Source organism: Nycticebus coucang, chromosome 1 (assembly GCF_027406575.1).
Source record: "Nycticebus coucang isolate mNycCou1 chromosome 1, mNycCou1.pri, whole genome shotgun sequence".
NCBI classification, from domain to species: domain Eukaryota; kingdom Metazoa; phylum Chordata; class Mammalia; order Primates; family Lorisidae; genus Nycticebus; species Nycticebus coucang.
Genome location: NC_069780.1, coordinates 89,044,555 through 89,064,083, shown reverse-complemented (window position 1 = coordinate 89,064,083; position 19,529 = coordinate 89,044,555). Strand labels below are relative to the sequence as shown.

Genomic DNA, 19,529 nt, shown 5'->3' with positions numbered 1-19,529 from the left:
TTCAAGCCCAGCCCTGGCCGAAAACCACACACACAAAAAAATAATAATAATTTATTTAATCTAATACCATATCAATGTTGAAATAAAAGTTGGAATGAACACCTAAATACTTGTAATTAAAAAGGCAAACTGATTTTCATTTTATGGTTATATTTTGGATATTTTTGTTAGCACAGTTGAAAATCATAGTACACTGGTGTTTCATTAATATCACAATCTCCAGTTGGATGCAGTGTTTTATAAAATTAAAAAGCTGCCCCAAAATTCAGAAAATTCCTGTTTAAGAATTAGTTCTAGGTATAATTCAAAAGATAACTCCGTACTCCTCTCTCATCCTGTTTTGTGATGGTTGACATTTCTATGAGGGATACAAGAAAGCTCAAGACATAAAACTTGAATTGGAATTGAGCCTTTTTGTTTCAAAATGCATTCATAAATTAAAATTAAAAATCCTTAATTGGTTGATCTAAATAATAATTCTTATGTCTAGAACAGAATAATTTTGACTGGATGTATTCTTACTTGACATTTTGTTGAAACGTCTTGTTACTTTGTCTTAATATCTGCTAATACTGACATGGTTGTTTCTTTCCTACTGCTGTGATTTTATTTATTTTCCTTGACTTATTGAACCTCCTAGAAAATCTAGTATAGTGTGGAATGAAAATGATGATAATGGGAAATTTTATCCTTCCAGATCTCAAAAGTAAACTTTCAGGGTTTGACTATATGATGTACATTCTAGATGTTTAAAAAATGTTATTCTGAGTGTGCTAAAATTGTTATTATCAATAATTCTTTCAACCAAATGTATCATTTTTAAAGTTATTGAGGTAATTTTACAAATTTCTCTTCTAAACTTTTATTGTGCTTAGGTGATTTTTATAATATAAATTTGGTTTATTGGCTTAAACCAGAGAGCCACAGGTGTATTCCTCGCCTTATTTCTAGAGTCTCCTGATATTCTTCACAGAAATTTTAACCAATACAAAGCTGGGGTGGGGAGTACAAATCACACTATTTAAATATACACACACCTAGATATAAAAACATAGTTATACCTGGAATTGATATTTAAGTAGACATTTTTGGAACTTTTTGTTATCTTTGTTATTTTTTCACTATACTTCATCCAATTATAGATTATATATAATATTAATGAAATACCATTATCAAATATTTTGCCTTCATCTATTAAGTAGTTATACCATTCTGCTAAACCAGAAGGGACAAAATCTTGATAATAACTATAATTTCCCAGAGAGATAAAGGCCTATGAAGATCTTTTTTTTAATCTCATGCTTATTGAATTAACTTGAGTTTTTCAAATATTTTTTATCTTTCTAAATTCCTGTTCATAACATCATTGACATAAAGGTGTTTATAACATGATTTTTTTTTTTTTTTGTAGCTTCTACTGCGTTTAAGATCTATAGTAATAGCACTTATCTCAATTCTGACATTGGTTATTGGATTCTTTAGATTCTCTTTATTTTTTCTTAATGGATCTTAGGGAAGTTTATCAATTTTAAAAATCTTTTCAAGTAACCAAATCTTGCTTGTTATTTTTTGTTTTTATTTATTTTATAGGTTTGCTATTGTCTTTATCATTTTTTCTTTTATTTACAATGGATTTAATTTACTTATATTTTCTACAACGTTTCTAAGAGGATATCTTAGCTAATTTAAGTTAACTTGCTGACTTGCTTTGCTTTCCTCTAAACTATATATTTGTTTTTTTCTCTTTTTTTTTTAATTTTTTTGAGATAGAGTCTCACTAAGTTTCCGTGGGTAGAGTGCTGTGTCATCACTGCTCACAGCAACCATAAACTCTTGGGCTTAAGCGATTATCTTGCCTCAGCCTCACAAGTAGTTGGGACTACAGGCTCCGGCCACAACACCCAGCTATATTTTTGGTGCAGTTGTCATTGTTTAGCTGGCCTGGGCCAGGCTCAAACCCACTACCCTCGGTGTATGTGGCCGATGCCCTATCCACTGAGCTATAGGCACCACCCTAAACTATATACTTGATTAAGCAACCATTGAGAATATTTTATTAGAACATGACTTTTTCTTCACTGGTTCATATTATGAAGATTTAGATATGTAGCTATAAGTATGCTCTCTTAAAAATTCTTCAGAAGTGATCCTTCTAAGATAACCTCTCGAATATGTTATTATATTAGAATGTATCTTTTTCTCCATTGAACACTCTTAGGTCAAATTGAGTAATCCAGCAATTAAAGGCAAGTGTAAGCAAAGCCTTCTTTCAGATGTATTATAAACTACTTTCTTCCAGTGGAAGGAAAAATTTGACAGAGAAGCGTTTTAGTAAGAAACATTGAGATTATGTTTTAAGAACATGTTTCTTTCTCCTTTGGGCCCTATCAGGCCAAGTAAAGCAATCGGCAGTGAAAGGCCAATGTAAGTATGTTTCTTTGAGATGCATCATCAACTGTTACCTTTCAGTGAATGGAAGTGTGTGATGGAGAAACAACTTTCTAAGGTGACTAATAGAATATGTGCTTAGAACATGCCTCTAAACCAGTTAAACCCAATGTACTATGTTACCCTTATACAGACAGCCCTTGATTCTCAAATCTTGTACTTCCATGTATATTTAGTCTGAAATAATTTATAGCTTCAGTTGTGATTGATTTCTTCTCTGGCCAATGGTGATACATATGTACACACACACACATATACAATTTACATATATATATATACACATATACATATATATGCATACAATTTAAATCAGTGTCTATATACACACACACATGTATATGGTCAATACAACAGAAAGGCATAATAATTTAACAATCAAAAATATGTGATATACTGGGCGGTGCCTGTGGCTCAGTGGGTAGGGTGCCAGCCCCATATACCCAGGGTGGTAGGTTTGAACCCAGCCCCAGCCAAACTGCAACAAAAAAGTAGCCAGGCTTTGTGGTGTGCACTTGTAGTCCCAGCGACTTGGGAGGCTGAGGCAAGAGAATCACCTAAGCCCAAGAGCTGCAGGTTGCTATGAGCTATGATGCCACGGCACTCTACTGAGGGTGACAAACTGAGACTCTGTCTCTAAAAAACAAACAAACAAAAAATATGTGATATATACACATGTGTATATACTGTATACTTACGTGTTATAGAGATTTTTGCAAGTTGTTAAATTGATTCACTCTTACATGATAGATACCACTAAAGTCCATATTTTATAAACAATTCTAAAACAAGAAGAAGTTGTGTGAGTTACCTGCTATTTCTATTGCATATCTTACTTCAGTACCTTTCCCCACAACTCCCAGTCCCTATAAACCCTGGTAAACAGCTTCTCAGAGCACAAGCAGGATCCCCTCTGAAGTTCTATGGGCTCACATACCCTCATTGAAGTCATGCTTTAAAGAAGGTCTTTGGCTCTTCACATTTTTAAATCTCCAAGTAAATTGCACCACATTTTTTCTTTGTTAAAATAATCTAGGAAATCATATCACAAATCTATGTCAATGTGTTAATGGGGGTCAATGACTATTATAGCACAATGATTGAATGCAAAAGTATGGATTCCATGCACCTAATTAATTTATCCTGATCATATAATGGTTTTGTTGAAATGCAAAATAGAAAAATCTGACTTTTCCAGCCCTCTGAAATGCCACTTATTTTATTTTCCCTGACTGAACAAGAAACTGATACTTTTGTTGAAATAAATCTTCACTCTTTTATTGCTTTGTTATTGAACTACATTCTATTATCCCAAAAGTTAGTAGAAATAAATTTTCATTTATTAGTATGAATACCATATTTTCTTTCATTAACTCAAAATTCTTTTCCTGTATATTTTATTGTATTTCCTGCTCTTCGTTCTAACCTAACATTAAAATTGAACTTTGTTCTTTGAATTACTATTTATTTTCTTCTCATGTTTTGCAATTAGTTGAAGTTCTGCAATATACATTGTTAATGATTATAAGAAGACAATGTGAACAAAATCTTTTCTCTCTCAGCTTCCCACATGCTGCTGGTTTTATTTTTCTTCTCTGGCTGCTCCTTTGCCTTCTCTTTGCCAACTCATCCTTCACTAACAACCTGTAGTCTTTGGAGGTTTTAGCCTTAATCCTCTTCTCTTTTCCTCAGATGAACTCATCCAGCCCTCAATCAGGGACTGATTGCATCCACCATTTTCATTCCACCAACTCTGATCTTTTCATCTGCTCCCTTGGGGCTTTGAGTCTGGTCTTTCTCACTCCTATCATGGCTGGTTCTTTTTTCAACATTCATGTATCTGCCAGAAAATGCCCTACTGGAGAGATGTTTCATCATTACTCCATCTAATGTAACTTTCCTAGCCTGACTTTTTCCTACTATAACTTTTACGCTATGTGATTAGTTTCTCTGTTAGTCTATTTTGCATTGCTGTAAAGGAAATACTTAAGGCTGGATAACATAAGAAGAAAAGAGGTTTATGTGGGTTAGGGTTTTGCAGACTGTACAAGCATGGTACCGGCATCCGCTTCTGGTTAGGGAGTTTCCAATCCCTGCAGGAGGCAGAGGGAAAGCAAGTGTGTTCTATGCTGAGACAGGGAGTAGGAGAGGAAGGAGGTGCTTCCAGGCACTTCTCAACAACCAGCTCCAACATAAACTAATAAAGTGAGCACTCACTCATGGTTGCCAGGAGGGCACCAAGCCTTTTATGAGGGATCTGCCCCTGACCCAAACCCCTCCCACCAAGCCCCACTTCCAATACTGGGGTATTGAATTTCAACATGGGACTTGGAGGGTTCAAACATTTAAACCATACCAGCTTTTTTGTATGTTTACTGGATGATCCTTACTCTAATTATACTCCCTGATGAAGGCATATTTCTTGTTAGTTATTTGACTTCTATATACACATTACTTTTAACAAAAACAAACAACCCCAGTTTATTTCCTAGTAGGTGTTCTATAAATGTTTATAAATGAATGTTAAAATTTCACAAATAAATGAAAACATTGCAAACATTGTTTGTTGTTGTTGTCGTTGTTGTTTTGAGACAGAGTCTCCCTTTGTCACCCTTGGTAGCTCACAGCAACCTCAATCTCTTGGGCTCACGTGATCCTCTTGCTTCAGCCCACCAAGTAGCTGGGACAACAGGCACTCCCCACAATGCCCACTGTTTTTTAGAGATGGGGTCTTACTCTTGCTCAGGATAGTTTTGAACTCCTAAGCTCAAACAATCCACCCGTTTCAGCCTCCCAACGTGCTAGGATTACAGGCGTGAGCCACCGTGCCTGGACTTTGAACACATGGTTAACATTTAGCTAATTAGTGATAAAAGCTTTACCATAACAGTGCATATAAGGTCGGACAAAGATTAGATTAGTGAACTCATCCTGGAAAAAGTGCTACATACCTCATCACTGAATATGACTAAGGTCACCTTCACGGTACTTATCTTGGCCATCTGGTGACCACAGTGATCTTCAGCAGTGAAGTATGTAGCAGTTTTTCTAGGATGAGTTTGGGAACTTAAATGTCAAACCCAGGATGGGAGGACAGCTCTGTTGGCCATTCCAGAAAAAGAGCTCCAGAATTTCTTTGAAGGGCTGACTATGCACTGTGTGAACTATGCAAGCTCTGTGTTGGTGCACAGCTTCCCACGGGGAGTGAGGGCCTCCAAGGTGACCATAGTGATGTTCAGCAATGAGTCTGTAGCATGGTATGTAGAACTAAGAAGAGTTCACCAACTTAATTGTCCTACCTTGTATAAATATCTGCTTTACAGGTAAATGCATAATAGATGGACGCAGAAATTTAAATAACATAAAAGCACCTCAATTTTCTTGAAAAATTAATGTTTAGTCCAGGCAGAAACGGCCTTCCTATAATGAATAACTATCTACTGATTTAGAAAATTATAACTTTTTCATTCCTTTTCTTTATCTGTTGAGCCCATGGGCAAATGAATCCTATCTTCTACGTCTCTGTTTATTCTTCAGTGGAGTAAGGATGCTGAATTCTGTTACAATTAATTATATAACTACCTTTTACAAGCTTAAGGTTTAATTGTGTCACCCATTTTGTCATATGACTGAGAAAGGAGGCTGTAAAAAGTAGATCTAATAGCTTTGGGAATTCAGATCTAGCTTAGTCAATTTTTCATTATATCTGCACCTGAAATTACCAGATATAAACTCCGGTACATAAAATCTCCACAGAAAACCTTCATCCTCAACCAAAATATAAATAAAATAAATTACAGAGGAAATCGATTTAAGTATGTTAACAGTTTCAAATCAATGTGTCAGCAAGCTGCCTTATCATTTCCAGAAGGAAATTTGCAGCACAGTTCTGGTTTTCAATTTCAACTTCTCTTCATTTGATTTCTAATTTAAGTTTCCACAGGAGAAGGAAAATGTTGCTCCCACTGAAATGGTCCGCCCCACATTCCTGCATAGAGCAATCCCGCAGTAGATTTCAGAAACCTGGGTTTTATTTATTGACCTCAGTCATGTAATCACATCAGGTTTCTCAACTTTAAAGCAAAGTTGAGCTGTAACAGGGTTAGAATCCATTTTCTTCTTAGGGCATCTACACATTCTGGGAATGGAAAAGGGATATAATTGACTTAGTGTTAATCAGGGCTGTTGGTTGAAGCATTTGATAATAACGACTACAGTCTTGGGATGAGAGCATATTCAACTTTTACACATCCAGCTGGGCATTTTACAAGTATGCCACGTGATTGACTCTAGACATGCAATCTGAAAGAACTGAAGCCAATGTTTAATATTTTTGAAATCTCGTGGTTAAATCCATCTTTTGCCCACCTAGAAGAGTCTGTATAAGCCAGTATACTACTTCTCTGGGTCAGTATTTAGCAGGCTAAAATTTACCCTATTGAAATTAAGATTATTAAAGGATTCATGCATTTACCGCTTTGATAACAAAAAAGTAATTATTCCAAAGTATACCTTGCAAAATTGACATTAATGTCGAAAAGTGCATTAGGAGACAATTTTCCATGGGTCTCTCATGTTTTTGTACGTCCCGTGAGCAGAAACATCGATTATATTTATAAGGGTCTCTGTGTAGCAAAGTCTTTGAAAATAAAAATCCTGTGTCCCTGTGGAAGCATTTGGTTACTGTCTGCAGCACTCAGCTGGGCTGCTTTGCATTGCCCCAGTGGGGCTTGGGGGACAAGGAGAATGATACAAGTGGGACGTTTACACTGCTTTCTGTACCATCGTCTCTGACCCACGAATCTGATGTCTTCTGCCAGTTTTCATGAAACTGTAGCAGGATGACTTATTCACTAGGAAGTATGAAAAAATATCAGACCATGCACAATTCTTGACAGCATGAACTGATTTAACCCAGCAACCTAACCCCATAACATAACAAAATGAAATTTGATAACCGTCTCTAAGTAACATTTTCACTACATCTAATAAAATAAATGTTTGTATATGTTTGTTGGTTTTGAAACCAAAACGTATTACATAATAATACAAATAACCACATAATATCCATAGAGGTGTTATCTAGGTCTGACAAATGGAAATGGCAAAACTTAGTGTCACTTAGCAATAAATGTAATCAAAGATAAAAATAAACCTGTTTTCAGCATTATGGATTTTTTTCACTTTAACTTTCTATTTTTAATATGATGGGTACATAATAGTTGCATACATTTATGGAGCATATGTGATGTTTTGATACACATGTACAGTGTGTATTAATCAAATCAGAGTAATTGGGGTGTCTATCCCTTCAAACATTTATCATTTCTTCGTGTTAGGAACATTCCAAGTCTACTCTTTTAGTTATTTTAAAGTATTATCAAGTCTTATTTTTGACTATAAGTCACTTTGTTGTGCTATCAAATATTGTTCTTTCTTTTTGTCTGTATTTTTGGACACATTAACTGTCCTCACTCTGTCCCCACTCTTCACTATCCTTCCTCTGGGAACCATTATTCTGCCTTCTATGCGGATTTATTTGTGGGTTCTCTATTCTGTTCCATTGATCTGTATGTTTGTTTTATGCAAGTAATGTGAGTCCTCCAATTTTATTCTTTTTGCTCAGGGTGGCTTTGCCTATTCTGGGTCTTTTGTTGTTCCATATAAATTTTGGTATTATTTTTGTCTTTCGGTGAAGAATATCAATTTATATTTTCATGGGGATTGCATTGAATTTGTAGATTGCTTTGCATAGAATATTTTAACAAGGTTGATTCTTCTAATCCATGAGAATTGAATATCTTTCCTTTTTTTGTACACTCTATAATTTCTTTGACAAATGTTTTATAGTTTCCATTTAGCAATCTTTCACGTCTTTGGTTAAATTTATTCCTAGGTATTTTGTTTTATTTGTAGCTATTGTTAATGGGATTAATTTCTTGATTTCTTTTCAGATCATTTACTGCTGCCATTTAGAAATGGTTGCTCATTGTACTCGCTGATGGTGATTCCTTAAATTTTATAATGTCTTCATTTTTCATTTCTTGTTTATTTGTTACTGATTTGTGCACATTGATTTTGTGTCCTACAACTTTACTGAATTTTTTTTAATCTTTAAGTTTTTCATTTATTGATCATTAGTATTGTGGCAGGTTTTAATTTCATTTATTTCTGCTCTTATCTTTATTACTTATTTTCTTCTACTTATTTGGGGTTTGGTTTTCTCTTCTTATTTTAGTTATTTACACTGCATCATTAGGTTGTTTGTTGGAAGATTTTCTACATATTTTTTTTTAATTTAGGCTTTTCTTGGTATAAAATTTTCTATTAATACTATGTTTCTATATTTCACAGGTTCAGATACATTGTGTTTTCATTTTTATTTGTTTTAAGAAATATTTAAACTTCTTAATCTCTTCAGTGACCCACTGGCCATACAAAAGCATATTGTTTAACTTCCACGTGTTTGTATAATTTCCAATGTTTCACTTGTTATTGACTTCTAGTTTTACTCTATTGTGGTCAGAGAAAATACTTTGTATGATTTCATACTTTTTTGAATTAAGACTTGTTTTGTGGCCTAACATACAGTCTATTTTTGAGAATGATCCATGAGTTGAAGAGAAGAATGGGAGAATGCATATTCTTCAGCTGTTGGACGAAACATTTTATAAATATCATTAGATCTTTGGTCTATAGTGTTGATTAAGTACAATAGTTCTTTGTTGATTTATCACCTGAATGATCAGTCCAGTGATGAAAATGGGATGCTGATATCTCCAATAGTTATTTTATTATGGTCTATTTTTCTCGTTGGCTCTAATTATATTTGCTTTATTTATTTATGTGCTTCTGTGTTGGGTGCATATATATTTGGTATTTTATAACCTATTGCATAATGGGCCCCATTATCATTATATGTGACCTTTTTGTTTCTTTTGATATTTTTTTCTCAAAATCTTTTTCATTTGTCAGACACATAGTTATTGCTGTTATTTCTTGGTTTCCATTTGCATGAAATATATTTTCCATCCTTTTATTTTCAGTCTATGGGTGTCTTTATAGGTGAAGTTGGTTTCTTGTAGACAACATACTAATGAGTATTTTTTTAAATTCATTCAGTTACTCTATATTTTTTTATTCGAGAGTTTAGACCATTTACATTCAATATTATTATAGATAGGTAAGGACTTAACTATCGCAATGTGGTTATTTGTTTTCTGGTTGTTTTGTTGTCTTCTTTTTGTTTTCCTTTCTTCTTTCCTGTCTGCCTTTGTGTAAAATTGATTTTCTATGGTAGTATATAAAAATGTCTTGCTTTTCTTTCTTTCTTTTTTTTTTTTTGGTGAATCTATTATAACTTAAAAAATTTAAGCTTTAAGGCTAGCAAAAATAATTTATAACCAATTATTTTAAACAGATGACAAATTAACTCTGCTTATAATAAACAAAAAACCAAAACAAGCAAAGAGAAATCTAACCTTTTGGGTTTGGATTTTTTATACTACAGTGGAACCTCCATAGATGACCACCTCCGTGCACTGATTACCTCCTTAAGTTGACATTATTTCCATAGACCAGATATGTATACATTTACGTACCAGTACAGTAGACATAGTTCCTTATGTTGACCACTTTCCTGTGTTGACTATTTTTTTTTAAAGTCCCTTAGGTGGTCAGCTTACAGAGGTTTTACTGCATCTATCTCTTTAAAGGCTATTGTAGTAGTATTTTAGGAAGATGTGCCTTTAAGTCTTCCCATTCAAGATATTAGTGGTGTATACACCACAAATATAGTAATAGAGTATACTGTATTTGTGTATTTACAAATTTGTGTATACAATTTACTAAATTGTATACCTTCAGATAATATCTTATTATTCATTAATTTCCTTTTCTTTCAGATCAAATAACTCCTTTTTTAAATTATACTTCTTTTTCTAAAATTTTTTTGCAGCTTTTGGCTGGGGCTGGGTTTGAACCCACCACATCCTGTATATGGGCCAGCACCCTACTCCTTGAGCCACAGGTGCCACCCCCTTTTTATTTTTACATATACATGTGTTCATTAGGCTTCCACTTTTTGCCTTCACAAAATTAAAAAGGCTTAAAATTTAACAACAATAACAATGTTGTTGTTACCTGAGACTTATGGGCACCTGCCACAACCCCTAGCTAGGAGATCGAAGATTACCTTTTTATATTTCTTATACGACAGGTCTGGTGTTGATGAAACCCCTGTTTTTGTTTGTATGAGAAAGCCACCTCCAGTATATGGGGCAGGTGCCCTACCCCTCTCAGGCACAGGCACTGCCCAGCTTCCTTCTTTTTTATTCATTTTCTCTTTTGCCTACATATTTTCAAGTTTGTCTTTAAGCTTACTAATTCTTTCTTCTGCTGAATCAGCTTTTCAGTTTGTCAATTGAATTATTCAGCTCCAGAATTTCTTCATGATATTTAAAAAATGATTATTTAAATATTTTTGTTAAATTTCTCTGATAGTGGGCGGCACCTGTTGGTCAAAGGAGTAGGACACCGGCCCCATATGCCAGAGGTGGCGGGTTCAAAACCAGCCCGGGCCAAAAGCCACAAAAAATAAATAAATAAATAAAATTCTTTGATAGCCTTCTAAATTCCCTTGAAGTGTTCTAAATTCCCTTCAAGTGTTCTCTTGAAGTCCATTGATATTCAGAACAGCTATTTTGAGTTCTTTGTCTGAAAGTCCACCTACTTCCATCACTCTGGGTTGGTCCCTGGTGACTTAGCAAGTTTATTTTGTGAGGTCATCTCCTGGATGTTCTTGATGCTTGTGATGTCTTGGCATTGAACAGTTAGATATTTATTCTAATCTTCATCATCTGGGCTTGTTTGAATCTATCCTTATTGGGAAGATTTTTCTGGTATGTAATGGAATTGAGTGTTGTGATTTAAATCTTTGGTCACTGTAGCCATATAAGCATTGGGGACACCTGAAAGCCCAGCAATTCTGTGATTCTTGCAGATTCTTTGTGGTACAACCTTTGTGGACTTGGGTAAGATACAGAATAATTACCTGGATTACCAGGAAAAGTTTCTCACTCTCTTTCTTCAGTCTTTGTGTGCTGGGCTGCTGCAGTTGGAGAAGGAGTAATGTGAGTACTTCCTCACGGCCATAAAAGCTGGGATTGCACTAGGTCACACCTGAAGCCCCTCCAGTCTTGCCCAAAGCATATGGCAACCACTACCTTGTTACCACTCATGTTTATTCAAAATTAATGGGTTCTTTAGTCAGTAGATAATGAATCTTACAAGAACTGAGTCCTAAAAAAAAAGAACTGAGTCCTTCTAAAAGGGCAGTGAGTTCCCTTCTGTCCAGGAGAAGGTCTAGCAACACCCACCAGGAACTAAGGCCTATAATTAGGGGCTTCAAGATGCAGTTTGGTACTCTATTTTGTTATGGTTGAATTGGTGCCCAAGTTGCAAGATAAAGTCTTTTGTACACTTCTGTTTCCCTTCCCCAAGTGGAAGAAGAGTCACCCAGTTGTATTGCCTGATTCTTGGTTTTCCTGAATATGGTTTCTTGTGTAGCTGGTAGTTGGTGTTCCCACAGAGAGATGACTGGCTGTTCTATACAGCCATGTTGCTCTGCCCAACTGCAGCATGCATTTTTAAAATGTCATTTATAATAAATAAATGTTCTGAATAAATTTGCAAGCTGAAAATATTGATTATAATTAATATATTAATTCATACTTTTGAAATTCATTCAACACTTCCTATATGCCAGGCATTGTGCTACATGATGAACTAAAATGTGATGGCCTTAATGAATAAGTTTATGTAGATAATTAACAATCACAAGAAATATACAGCTAATAATAAGTGCATTAAAAACTAAGGAAGAAAGCATAGAGTAATAGGACAAAGTATATAAAAAGAACCTAATTTTTGTTATCTAATGGAAGGCTTAATGCAGTATTTCCAGGACATAGGAAATATTCTGCAAAGTGTTTACTAAGCAACAGGTATAAGAAAATTGGCTTACTGTAGAATCTGTCTACAGCCTGCTGGCAGGAGAAGAGGCTGGGGAAGATTTTGTTTTTTGACGTAAAATGTAAAACTCTCACATGACATTTCTTACTGTGCCATATGTCTTCTTTTCTCCTACAGATGTCTCTGTAAGTTGTAGAATATTCTTCAATTTTATTTTTTATATTTCAGAATATTGTAGGGTTATAAACAGTTTGGTTACATAAATAACTTTTGAACAATTTGAGTCAAAGCGTTATCACCCAGATGTAAAGTATCTTTAAAATATATTTACTAATTATTTATTTTTGTAGATTATAAGGTATTCACTCTAGAAACTACAAATTATATTTTAAAGGTTCACAGCTGTAATTTTTATCTTTTTTTCATTATTTTAGAAATGTGTAGAAAATTTCCAAAGTATGAAGTACAGCCTATTTCCAATTACTCTTTTCTTTCTTATTTTTCTTAAATGTGAAACTATTATTTTAAAAAAGTTTCCTGAATCACTTTATCCCAGAGAGGAGAGATCATTAGATAAGTAGCCTTTCCACAAGGAAGTAAGGACATTCATCTCCATGTATCAAAGAACTCTAGTGCATCTTATTTTTACCTGTCGCATGAACAAATACTGATCATTGATGTAGGGATGAACATTTAGAGCAATGATAAAATTCTAGCCTATGTTACTTCAGCAAGTTTATTCTTCTTTAGAAATGCCCAATGCATGCAAAATTGGACAATATACAAGCTATTGATTCCTTATGCTTAATGAAGTTATGCCTCACATGTTATTGCAACTTTTCAAAATATCATTTCAGTTGCTCCTTATATCTACATGTGAACAGATGTTTTAATTTACATTTTGTGTACTTGGAAAATGAAGCTCAGAGAGAGGAAACAACTGTTTTCAGTTTCTTGAAACAATGGCGAAATGAATCATATCCAGATCTTAATTTTCAAAAATTTTGTAACCTAAATCCACACTTCAATCAGAAATTTCCTAAAGTTAGAAAAAACAACAGCAAGGCTTCTTTGAGACTCATAGATTTTATGGGAAACATATTATGCACATGTAGATACATAACATCATCCAACACAGCGGAAGGAAACAGAAACAATAAATAGAGACATGTAAGTACGGTCCGTGATCAGCATCCTGTGAATATTGTCTACAACTTTTATTCAGTACAAGACACACTGAGTTGGTGTGTTGACAATGATTTAAAAACAGAAGCAGAATAAACACCAGTTTGCTTTATTCAGGTAATCAATACCAATTTTATTTTTTTTCTTTTTAATTAGTTAAAAATAAATTATCCCTTCCAATAGAACATCTGAAAATACATCTGTGCAGTCTTTGCCTAAGATTCACAGCAGCTGGTAAATAAGAGGTGCCCAATAAACATTTCCCCAAAAATATAAACTGTCTAAGAGAAAGATTTTAATGCTCTTTAATTTTTTTTAAATTTCAGATTAATATGAGGGTTCAAATGATTGGGTTACATTGTTTGCATTTAGGCCAAGTTCAAGTTGTAGTTGAGCCCTTCACCTTGCGGGGGGGTACTGTATACCTTTTCCATTTTTTTTCTCATGTGGGAGTATGTTTATTTATCTATTGGTTTCATATTAGTACACTGGACACTTGCTTTTACATTTTTTTTTTTTTTTTTTTTTGTAGAGACAGAGTCTCACTTTATGGCCCTCGGTAGAGTGCCGTAGCCTCACACAGCTCACAGCAACCTCCAACTCCTGGGCTTAAGCGATTCTCTTGCCTCAGCCTCCCGAGTGGCTGGAACTACAGGCGCCCGCCACAACGCCCGGCTATTTTTTTGGTTGCAGTTTGGCAGGGGCCGGGCTTGAACCCGCCACCCTCGGTATATGGGGCCGGCGCCTTACCGACTGAGCCACAGGCGCCGCCCTGCTTTTACATTTTTGTAATACTTTACTAAGAAGAATATTCTTCAACTCCATCCAGGTTAAAACAAAAGATGTAAAGGCTCCATCTTTTTTCATGACTGAAATAGCATTCCATGGTGGTACACATGAAGCACAGTTTATTAATCCATTCACATGTTGACAGGCACTTGGGTTGATTCCACATCTTAGCAATTGGGAAATCGAGCTGCAGTAAACTTTCTAGTGCAACTTTATTTATGATAATTCTTTTCTTTGAGTGGATACCTACTATTGGGATTGCAGGATCAAATGGAAGGTCTACTTTGAGCTCTTTGATAATTCTCTGTACTTCTTCCCATGGCAGGGGTGTGTGTGTGTATTAGTTTGCAATCCCACCAGCGGTGTGAAAGTGTTCCCTTCTTTCCACATCCACGCCAGCATTTTCAGCTTAGGGACTTTTTGATGCAGGGTATTCTTAAGGGGGTTAGCTGATATCTCAGGGAGGTTTTGATTTGCATTTCTCTGACGACAAGAGATGATGAGCATTTTTTCATGTGTGTGTTGGCTGTTAGTCAAACTTCTTCAGAAGGTGATGGTTCTGTTCAAGTCTCTTGACCACTTATAAATGGGATTATTTGCTCTTTTCCTATTGATTACTTTCTCTGTAGACTCAAGTTACCAGCCCTTTGTCGATGCTCTATAATTTTTTTTTTTTTTTTGTAGAGACAGAGTCTCACTTTATCGCCCTCGGTAGAGTGCCATGGCATCACACAGCTCACAGCAACCTCCAACTCCTGGGCTGAAGCGATTCTCTTGCCTCAGCCTCCCGAGGAGCTGGGACTACAGGCGCCTGCCACAACGCCCAGCTATTTTTTGGTTTGCAGTTCAGCCGGGGCCGGGTTTGAACCCACCACCCTCGGTATATGGGGCCGGCGCCTTACCAACTGAGCCATAATTTTTAAAAAATATTTATGTATCTCTATCCTAGATTCAGACAGGTAGCATAAATATATATAAAAAAAGAGCTTTTATTTCAAGGTATGATGTTATATATATGTATATTCAGCCACTGTGTGTTGCAATCCACACAACAAAACTCCAGTTCTCTCCTGACTTACAAAATACAGCTAAGCCAACAGCAGCAGTATCATGCAGATGCATCTAGAAAAATATTCATAAATTTTACTAAGAAATTGATTATACATGACATATTTCTTGACTCACGAAGTCATAAGGTTCTTTCCTTACATTTTCAGAATTATATAGAACATGAACTGTACAGGTTTGTGCATCTGTTCATCATTATTACCCAATTTATAGTCATCAAACTCATTAATTACATAATAGCAATCTGAGAGTTAGTGTACCCTTTGTGAAGCCAACTGTCAGTATGTCTGTATTTATTAAATTATTGCATTTTTCTTGTAAAGCATTTCCAAATAATTTTAAAATTATTTTATTTAACCCTTGTAACCTTTCTTAATGAGGAAATAAGATCACCGGTATTATACGTTTGATTTTTATTTTTTAACCAACTTTATTAATTGGTGAATTTGTCAGCTTAAAGGAATAAGGTGAAGCAGCGTGAAGGAGAGAATTTATTTGGGCCAAGAGCATTGCAGCACCAGAGCACAGATGCGAGTTGTCCTGAATATACGGCTCATTCACTAAGTATGCTTTGATTAGTAGCAGTTACAGGTGAATTTCCAAAGACAAAAAAGGGGGACAGGGAGTACCCTGATATAAACTACACATCCAGAATTCTCATTGGTTTACATAAATAACATTGACTAGTGATAGGAAATACATTGGTAAGTTATAATGTGTGGGTTATAGAGAATACAGGGGCATTGTTAGGTTAATTTACAGCTTGTTGTGAAAAAAGCAAACAGTTTCTTGCGATGTATACATAGCTCAAAGGGGGGAGTAGGGTGTGACTGATATCTCTGTTTAACTCCTCTCTGGGCCTAGTAATTAGAAAAGTCTCACATTCTTCAGGTGGAATTCCTTTTCTTTCTTCCAAAACAACATTTATGGATTTTAAATGTAAGCTTTTAACTCTTCCCACATAACATTAAATGTTTATGGTACATAGTATCTGTATTTTGATTGTAGTGCAATTTAGGTTCACAGTCTCTCATTGATGGTAAGAAGGAAAGTGATCTCTAACTATTGAGGAATCCATGTGACCATCTCATATCAGAATCTCATTGTGGCTTTTTGGTTCTCAAATCAATTTGCCTATGCGATGGCTCTAATGAAGTGCTATGCTAGTAGAATTTCTTTAAAAAATGAAACAACATGGGCGGCACCTGTGGCTCAAGGAGTAGGGCACCGGTCCCATATGCTGGAGGTGGCGGGTTCAAACCCAGCCCTGGCCAAAAACCAAAAAAAAAAAATGAAACAACATGAAATTAAATGTTTAAAAAGTTAGCATGTAACATTGAAAACTTCAGCTCAGTGTTAAAAGGTATACTGGATGTTGCTACATGACATATTACTCTAAGATTTGGTGAGTTAAAATCACAAATATTGATTATTTCTTACAAGATTTTGCACTGGACTTGACCAATATTCGTGGGGTTTACTCATTCCTAAGTAATAAGTTGATGGTAAACTATGGACCAACTAGTCTTGGATGGTCCCAGACAGTCTATCACATTCCAGTAGGCTACCCTGGGCTGATTCTCATGCTGATGGCAAGGATCTAAAAGAGCCATGTCATAGGGCCAGAAGAAATGAATACCTTTATTTTTCAAATTTCTGTTTATGTTACATGTGCAAGTAATACAACATGGCACATTGTCAAAAAAAAAAAAAAAAGAAAGAAAAAAGAAAACTAAATAAATTATAAAGTTATGCATAGAGCAAATAGTAAGTTTTAGAAAATTAAATAAGAACATGAATGAAATCAGTCTATCACAAAAAGTGATACATTTGTTAACAATACTGCTGAAAAGACCTGTTTCCAAGACAGGAAATGATTTTCCATTATAGGGTGAAAAGATTTCAATTTTTATTCATTGGGAAAGAAACAGGTTTCATGCAAGGATAAGAATTTTATAATGAAATAGGGGGAATTTGTTTTTTACCAAAATACAATTAATAATCTTGGAGGCAGCTTCTTCATGACGTTTAGTATGGCAAGTGTGTTCACTTAGAGGCAGACTTAGAAGTTCCAAGAAATTATGGGGAAAAGACGTTTTGAATGACGGACAAGTCTTAACTTCTGCAATAATCTCATTTTTTTTTCTAATAAACACTTATTTAGGATCTATATATATTTAGGGCTTAGCCACATAATTATTTTATGGTTCAATCATTACTATTGGGTTATTATGACTTAGAGAAATAAGTATGTTAAAAGGGCTAAGTTTATGAATTCAGTAGGATGCTATATAGAAGCATCGGTTAATAGGAAAAGAACATTTCAGCATGGCAGCCTTTATTTTTTAAAGTTCATACATTGTTTCCTTTATTATTCCTTCATTGGAATTTGAGTAATAAAACTTGCCCCCTTCATAGGTCTCCATAACCTATAGACACTCTGTGCTGCATGTTAAATAACAATCTACTCGTGACAACTACCACAGACTTCTGCTGGCTTGGTTTTCTTTATGTGCAAAACTATTTCTAACATGTGCAAAAACTATTACTCCTCTGTGGGTGGCGCCTGTGGCTCAGTGAGTAGGGTGCCGGCCCCATATACCAAGAGTGGTGGGTTCGAACCTAGACCTGGCCAAACTGCAACATAAAAAATCTGTGACTGCAAGCTAGTACAACCTTCCTGGACGGAAGTATGGAGAAACCTCAAAGCACTCAAGCTAGACCTCCCATTTGATCCTGCAATCCCATTACTGGGCATCTACCCAGAAGGAAAAAAATCCTTTTATCATAAGGACATTTGTACTAGACTGTTTATTACAGCTCAATTTACAATTGCCAAAATGTGGAAACAGCCTAAATGCCCACCAACCCAGGAATGGATTAACAAGCTGTGGTATATGTATACCATAGAATACTATTCAGCTATTGAAAAAAAATGGAGACTTTACATCCTTCGTATTAACCTGGATGGAAGTGGAAGGCATTATTCTTAGTAAAGCATCACAAGAATGGAGAAGCATGAATCCTATGTACTCAATTTTGATATGAGGAAAATTAATGACAATTAAGGTTATAGGGGGGAAGGAAAAGCAGAGAGAGGGAAGGAGGGAGGGGGCGGGGCCTTGGTGCATGCCACACCTTCTGGGGGCAAGACATGATTGCAAGAGGGAATTTACCTAACAAATACAATCAGTGTAACCTGGCTTATTGTACCCTCAATGAATCCCCAACAATAAAAAAAAAAAAAAAATATGTGCATTATGGTGGGTGCCTGTAGTCCCAGCTACTCCAGAGGCTGATTGCTCCTCTCAAGACCTTTTCAGGTCTGACTGTAGGAAATTGCATATTTCTTTTTTTTATTTTATTTTTTTATTTTTTTTATAATTAAATCATAGCTGTGTACATTAATGTGATCATGGGGCACCATACACTGTTTGACACATTTTCATCACACTGGTTAACATAGCCTTCCTGGCATTTTCTTAGTTATTGTGTTAAGACATTTACATTCTACATTTACTAAGTTTCACATATACCCTTGTAAGATGCACTGCAGGTGTAATCCCACCAATCACCCTCCCTCTGCCCCCCTCCCCCCTCCCTCCCCTCCCTTTCCTCCTTCCCCCTATTCTTGGGTTATAATTGGGTTATAGCTTTCATGTGAAAGCCGTAAATTAGTTTCATGTAGGGCTGAGTACATTGGATACTTTTTCTTCCATTCTTGAGATACTTCTAAGACTCTTTTATTTTTCATAAACCACATTACCACCATTGGGAAATCTCACGAAACTCAAGAATCCTTCAGAACTTAAATGGATTTTCTCTAATTCAATTCTGATACTCTGAAAAAAAAAAAAAAGAAGAACTTGTAGGGAAGATCATCAATGTTCTTACTTTTCCCTGACTGTTCTAAAGTAGTTCTTCATTTTTATGCTAATAACAGAGAATTCTGAGAAATGGAGTCAAGAAGAGAGCACATCAATTAAAACTATTTTGCAAATTATTTTCAGTGAGATGAATATGATTATCATCTTAATATTAAATAATATTATTACATAAAGTTCTCATGA

At 35.2% G+C, this 19,529-nt stretch overlaps 1 protein-coding gene across 4 annotated transcripts in view; it reads left to right on the top strand.

Moving 5' to 3' along the window:
* FSTL5 (follistatin like 5) overlaps nucleotides 1-19,529 on the top strand; it is a 778,095-nt gene that overhangs the window by 545,204 nt on the left and 213,362 nt on the right. The window lies entirely within an intron of this gene.